Genomic DNA, 7,082 nt, shown 5'->3' on the forward strand with positions numbered 1-7,082 from the left:
TATGATAATTAAAAAAGTATAAATATAAATAATATTTGCAAGTGATCTGATCTCAAGAATACCAGTGGAGGAAAAATTATGCATCTCAGGTTATTGTGATATTCTTTCCAGAACACGGAGGGCTTCACATTAGCAGAGGTGTAGTATTTTTCACAATAGAGATAAGCTATTCATGATATGAATTAAGGAATTTTAGGGTGCCCCTTAATGTTGGGCTAGGATGACTTCATGGCATAAATGTTGGGATTGATAGTCATAGAAATAACAGATTACTCTGATAAAAAAATGCTTACTCTTGACGAATTATTACAGATGCTTCATAGTTTTATCCTCTACCAGAATGTGGCTATTTTTCTATTGACTTCTCAATCTGTACACTCCATTGGAAACTGAATCTATTGCAGAATTTTATAACATGCAAAAAAGTACTGTTTTGAATCTCTAACGTATGGAATGTTGAGAATTTAAAAATGAGTAATTATGAGTAGTTATTTGTCATATGAATTTTGAAGAAAATATATACTCTGTCCTCTTAACAAATTATTTAATTTTAAAAGTTATGGGTTTCCATAGCATTAAACTGTTTTTCTGTTTTAGAATAAGAAAGTAATAAATTTATTCTTTTTTGAAAAATTCGGCAAGTATATTATGAAAATATTTTCTAGTTGGATAACAATCACGTTGATGACCCTCTGGTAAAAAAGAGGTAATCAATTTGAATTAGATGTCAAATAGAATTGATTTTTAAAATATTGCTACATAAAGAATAATATTTACTGTGCCAATACAGTAAATTACATTTTACGCAGCTTATTTTTTTCAATTTTATTATCAAATTGATGTACAGTGAGGTTACAGTAATTGTAAGGTAGTGAATAAAAAACATTTCAAACTTGTTACCCCTCCTTCATTTTTCTCGCAGTTTTCCTTCACCCCTTCACCCCTCACAAGTTATAAGGTACATTTCCAACATGTTGTCTTGCGAGTATTGCTATTGCATTGATTTTCCCTTTGTCTTTTGTCTCACCATTTTGCTTTTCCTCTTCCCTTCCCTATTTAAGGGATATGCATACACAATACAAAATCAAATACAGCAGGAATGAACTATAGGGGAAAAACCCAAAGGAAACAAGTCACATAGTTCAACAAAAACAACAACCACAAATGAAAAAATCTGGCTCCATATCTTGGAATTCATTTTGCTTAGCATCAGCTTATAGGGCTGTATATACGCAGTACAAAGCTACTGGAAACTAATAGTTGCATGGACACTATATCATGAAAAGAGCATGTTAACTTTTGGATGGTAAAGGTGGAATTAGGATTGGTGAATTCGCGGTTCTGATAAAGGAATTTCAAGAGTTTTAAAGTTATGACAGGTAAATTTGAATTGTTCAAAATTTTTAACAACTTAGCCTATTAAGAAAATTTAAAATTTCCTGGGAGAATAGGCTTTCATGCAAAGAAATCCATGGAGACTTAGTATAGAGGAAGCAATGTGGGTGAAGATGGCTCTTTTTCACACTAAAAAAACCTCAGAAACATTGCTGTAAATCCTGTAGGTTACCTTGGAATCATCCTTACCCAGGAACTATATTCTCACTGTGTGAAACAAGGTGGTATTGGAATTTAATTCAAGTTCTTAAAAAATAAGACATCAAAATTTGTGAATTTACCTTTAATTACCAAACAGTAATTCTCTGAAAAAGATAATTTGAGTCAAAATATTTAGGGAGAAAGTGCCCTCCAAAATGCAAGAAGGTGTTGGGTTTACACATTTCTGTTTGTAACACTTTCCACAATGTCTTTGCATTTGAAGCAGTGAAACAGAAAAAAATCTGATTATATAATTCAAACCAATGATTTCACATTTCTAAGTGGCTCATAAAAAATAATATCTTTAATAACATGAGATAGTGAAGACTTCTCTTATTACATAAGCCAAAATGTTTTGGGTTCAGAAAAGAATTGAACATATGGAAAAGGTAAGAAAACATAGTTCTTAGAAGCCCTAGCTAAGCGTATTGGCTTTAGCAGTGAAGGGAGTCCAAACATTTTATATAAAGTATATTAATATTTTTTGGAGGGTCCGGTCGTGGGGCCTGAACTCTGGGCCTAGGTCCCTCAGGTCTTCAGGTCACTTGAGCCACAGCGCCACTTTCGGCTTTTTTTCTTTTTGCTTATGTGGTGCTGAGGAATCAAACCCAGGGTCTCAGGCATTCAAGGCAAGCACTCTACCAAAGAGCAACTTCCCAGCCCTAAATTGTGTTAATATTTTTACTAACTTAAGTGATTTTACAGAGCCTATTTGGCTCACTACAATGCCGAACAGATTGGGTGGAGACATGGAAATACATTCCACATCCAAAAGAGGCAACTTAAAGAGTTTTCAAAGACAAATCATGAAGATTTAACAGTGGTGGAGCACATATAGTCCTTCAGCTTCACTAGACTTGTAGCCAAGATGCTGTGATTAATTGGAAATCAGGCAAGAGCTAAGAGGAGGACATAGAAGCAGGACATAGAAGAATTGACCTTTTGTAACAGACACTGTCTTTCTAGGTATAGGTGATTTAACTCTACTCTCCTCCATACATCTTGGTGAACAAACGCAAGACCAAGAGAAAAATAATCTATTGAAATAATTTTGCATAGAATAACTTCATTGTTCCTGATATGGTATCTAAGGAGAGTCTTACAATAGAAGATAAAAGTGCAGTATTTTTCAGTTTCCTCTAAGCATCTTCTTAGCAAAATATATCTTTTAGTTTAGAATTGATTCAACCAAAAAGTGATGGAGTACTTATGTTTGTGGGCACTTTAGACACAAGAAGACTTTCAAGGTAAGAGAAAAATTACAGCCAAATATTTGTGATCACAGCTTCTAGGGCTGTTTTCTGGAGACAAAGTTTTACATTAGACTTCTTCTCATTGACATAGATGTTGTTTCATGGCAACCAAGTGCAAGAGGGAAGTTTCATAGACTCGCCTGGCCAATTAATCAGCATGAAAGAAGAAAATGGCAAATAATATTTAATGAATTACTTTGACCAATTACTTTGCCAGAAGAAAGAAGGAAAAATATAATTCAAAATCAATTGACTTAAAAGTATGAAGAAAGAGTAGTGAAGAAAGATTAGAGAAAATATGGAGGATTGTTTTCTCTCCAGTGGAGTAATGCGTTCTTGATCTTGTTTCTTCCATTCTATCTTCACAAGCTATCAAGTGTGTCTCACGACTGGATTATCCAGTTCAGACAGAGAACTCCTAGAAGAAAGATACTATTTGCAGGAGATGTAGGTGATTGTGATTTATAACAATCTATTTAAATCTGTTCAAAATTCTCTCCTATCCCAAACTTTTCTCTTTGGACAGCGTTGTTTGCTTTTCCCAAGACTACCCTTCATTAACTGCTTAAAATTTTGGGAGGAAATATTCATACTCTCTAGAGATTTCTGGTTGGTTGTGATTTTTGTGTGTTTTTGTTTTTTGTTGTGTTTTTAAACTGAATTTCAAAAGGTTGTGCAATTGTGTTACAATTAAATATATCCATCTAATTGTCCATTGCTCTTGGATCACAGTCACTCCTTCCATCATTCTCAACCAAATGCTTCTCCAATATTTATTTCAGATTTACCACTTCCGTTATCATATGTGTACAATGAGTATTCTAGCTGTACTTGCCCCTTGTTCATTTTTCAATCATTCTATGTCTTTACTATAATTTCTTTCTGTTTTCAACTTCCTGATAGTCATCCTGTTAAACTGTCTATTAATACTTTGAAAGGTTTATATACATTTCATGGAGTTTCCATTCTGCATATGCTTGAACTGATGTCAGCTTATATTTCCATAATTCATTCATCTGCAGTAACAATTTGCAAGTCAGGAGATGAGAAGCACCTAAACATGATTTTATTCTCATCCATTTGGAAGATTAATCTTCAGTCAAAAAGAAAGTTAAAAAATGCATAGAATGTACTCCTAGCTACCAATTTCTATAAATAGCTTTGTACAGTGGTGTGATTGTTTTATTTTACATGGTATCATATGGTTTACTACCTATAAGTTTTGGAAAAAGAAGAAAACTAAAATTTATTCCTATATAGGAATGTGATAGAAATAGAAGACAGATTTTATGTTTGTCATATTTCTGATGAGTACCCATATTCAAGACCTAAAGTCATATTTCTCCCTATGTTACACAGATAGGGAAAACCTAATATTACATAAGATAAGACAACTATTTGTGACATTTTAAAATGTGCCTTATTAAATGATGACATTTACTTTATTAGCAAACGTTTTGGTTTGAAATTTGGCAGGATGATCTATTTAACACATTTCCGGAAGGCTCCTACTGAAAAACACAAATTGTGGTTGGTACTATTTCTAGACTTCAATGAATGGTTGAACGTGTTTGGCATTAGTGCTGGGTAAATAATTCAACTCTATTATAACTTGCTCCCTACACTTGAAAAACTTGTAATGTCACTAAGTATCATCTACTTGTCAAATGTTATTGGGGCGAATGTGATTTTAAAAAGTTAATTTGTAAAGGAATAACTTTCAGTTGATTAAATGTAGATTATCATTGGTTTGAGAGTGACATTTTATACCACTGAACCATGTTGTACTGAAGCCCCAGTGTTTTGCAGCACTAAGGATCTTCTCAATGTTTTTCTGAATTATATTTGAACTCTAAGTAAATTTTTCTGGATCTTGGTAGACCAATTATGGATCTATCCTTCCAGGAACTATTTTTGGCCCACTTATGCTGGACTAAAATCTTTCATTAATCATAGGGGAGGGGTATTAAAAATAATCTTATGACACCTTGTGAACTTGTTCTCTGATATGGGCTGGCCATCTGTAAGTTGAATGTTTGAATCATAGTACATACTCTCAAAATTTGTGATCTCATCTTTCATTTTAAGTTGCCTTGCATTTCACAATTGCTTACTGCTAAATCTTGCATCTCAAGGAACTGTAGCCCTGAAATATAGGAAATGAGAAATTGAAATGGGTCTTCAATTACTTTGTTGTATGTTGCATGGGCCTATGTGAGAAGTCTTGCCCTTGTTATCTGATGATGCAGGTAACTGGTACCTGGGATCGTAGGAATATTGGGTCGTGCAGAAGAATAATATTTGTTAGACATCTTATCAGAAAAATTTGGGCATAATCAGTAGGAATGTGTCAGAAATATGGAGAAAAACAGTTTGGAATCAGTGAATTGAAACAATAAACAGAGAAGCAGAGTAAAATCCCTTATAGATTAGAGGAAAACAAAATTGGTTTTTTACCATGTGAATTCAGAAAACCAAAACAGTTTGAATGTATCACAAGTTTATACCAAAGACACTGCGTTGATACTTTTTATATTCTAATATACATTTTAAACCTAATTATTTATATTCCAATTCTATTTATTGGAATAAATAAATTTTAATTTATTTGTGAAATTATCAACTAATTCTAGTAAGTTTCATTGTGTGAAATATAAAATCAGCACATATAAATATAAAATATATAACTATATATACTATAAGAAAAAAGACACGTTTTGAATTGTTCTGTTGTGGTTACAGTATCAAAGGCAACTCTGTTTTAAAGTATTATTACATTATCTCTACCTCAGTGTTTGATAGAGTTGGACCTAAAGCTTTACTATTTGTAGATTTACAGCCTGTAGGCAAGAGAAAACACTGTGATGAAAACATTACCAATTTAAGGCCTAATAATGAGAAGAAACATCTGGACTTCTCCTGCTTCCTGCCTGGAAGGATGGTAGACAGGCCAGGATATTAAGTAATCACGAATATGATCAATTTTTTTCCCCTTCTTGGCTTTAGTTACTTGTGAAATGTTAGATATAATAAACAATTATATTTTGATAAAATACCTTCTAGTCTGAACAGTTATGACTGAACTGTTCATCTCTCTATGATCCCTTGTAACTAAGATTAATGTTGTTCAAGTAAAACAATCTATGGTGTCAGGGTAAGATATTCTGATTGGTCTGTTCCTACATGGAAGAAGAATAAAGGGTCAGGTAGACATTTGTGCCAGTAAGACCTCACTTGGGAATATGTCAACTGCAGAAGGTTAGAAGTAGCTCTTAAGCAAGGCTTACTTTGAATCCATTAGCTCCACAAAGCTAATTCAGTTGGATCAATTAGTATATGAAAAAGCCCTCACCTTTGGACCTAGCAATAAATTATTGAAAGTATGATCAAATTCCAAATGAAAAAGACTTAAAATTGTCATTGACAAAAAAAATTTGCAAATGTGAGCATTAAGATGAACAATATATTTTTTTCCACTATTCACAGAATTTTAGGGAAATAAGATCAGTAGCATTGTGAGGAACAATATAGTTTCCTTATTACAAGTAGGCAACCGTAGATATAAGTCTGTATAAAGATTGCATCATGAACTGCTTAAATTTGGAAGATACTTCATGCTTCAGCAGCAGGTATTCCCAAATTACAATACAGAGATTAACATGGCAATTGCACAAGGATGATATGAAAATTTGTGAAGTATTCCGTATTTTTCTTTCTTCAGATGCAAGAAATGAAAAACAGTTATTAAAAAGTTGATTACAAAATAACAAATGTAACAACACACGTAATTCATATAATTAAATTTAGTTTGACATCAGTGTATTAAATCTTCACCTCAGAAAGGCTTTTACATACCATAAACTTTACAAAACTTTTGAAATTAGACAACATTTTCATTTTATCCCAAAGAAAAATAATATTAGGACCTAGGAAAAAAAGGAATCTAAAACTTTCTATATGGCATACAATCTGAAAGGACACATTATACAAACATAGAATATTTTAAAATATTCTTTTTCAGACAAGCACCAGAAATACTTTAGTTTCTGTACTATTCATTTAAACAGATAAGTTAAAAATATTTCTGATTAAAATTTCACAAACTCTGCAGAAATCATTATACATGTATACAAAAACTCTTGAATACATTTTGACATCCAATGCAGGCAATTCACTTGGAAGAATTCCACGGAATTCATGAATTTTTTACAGTAAGTATTGGTGTTGCCGTAC

The 7,082-nt window shown here is 32.6% G+C and overlaps 1 pseudogene; it reads left to right on the top strand.

Moving 5' to 3' along the window:
- Positions 1–6,463: 6,463 nt before the first annotated feature.
- LOC138837889 (U6 spliceosomal RNA) lies at positions 6,464–6,560 on the top strand (annotated as a pseudogene).
- Positions 6,561–7,082: the final 522 nt, after the last annotated feature.

Source organism: Dipodomys merriami, unplaced genomic scaffold (genome assembly GCF_024711535.1).
Source record: "Dipodomys merriami isolate MVZ:Mamm:240054 unplaced genomic scaffold, mDipMer1.0.p SCAF_278, whole genome shotgun sequence".
Taxonomy (NCBI): domain Eukaryota; kingdom Metazoa; phylum Chordata; class Mammalia; order Rodentia; family Heteromyidae; genus Dipodomys; species Dipodomys merriami.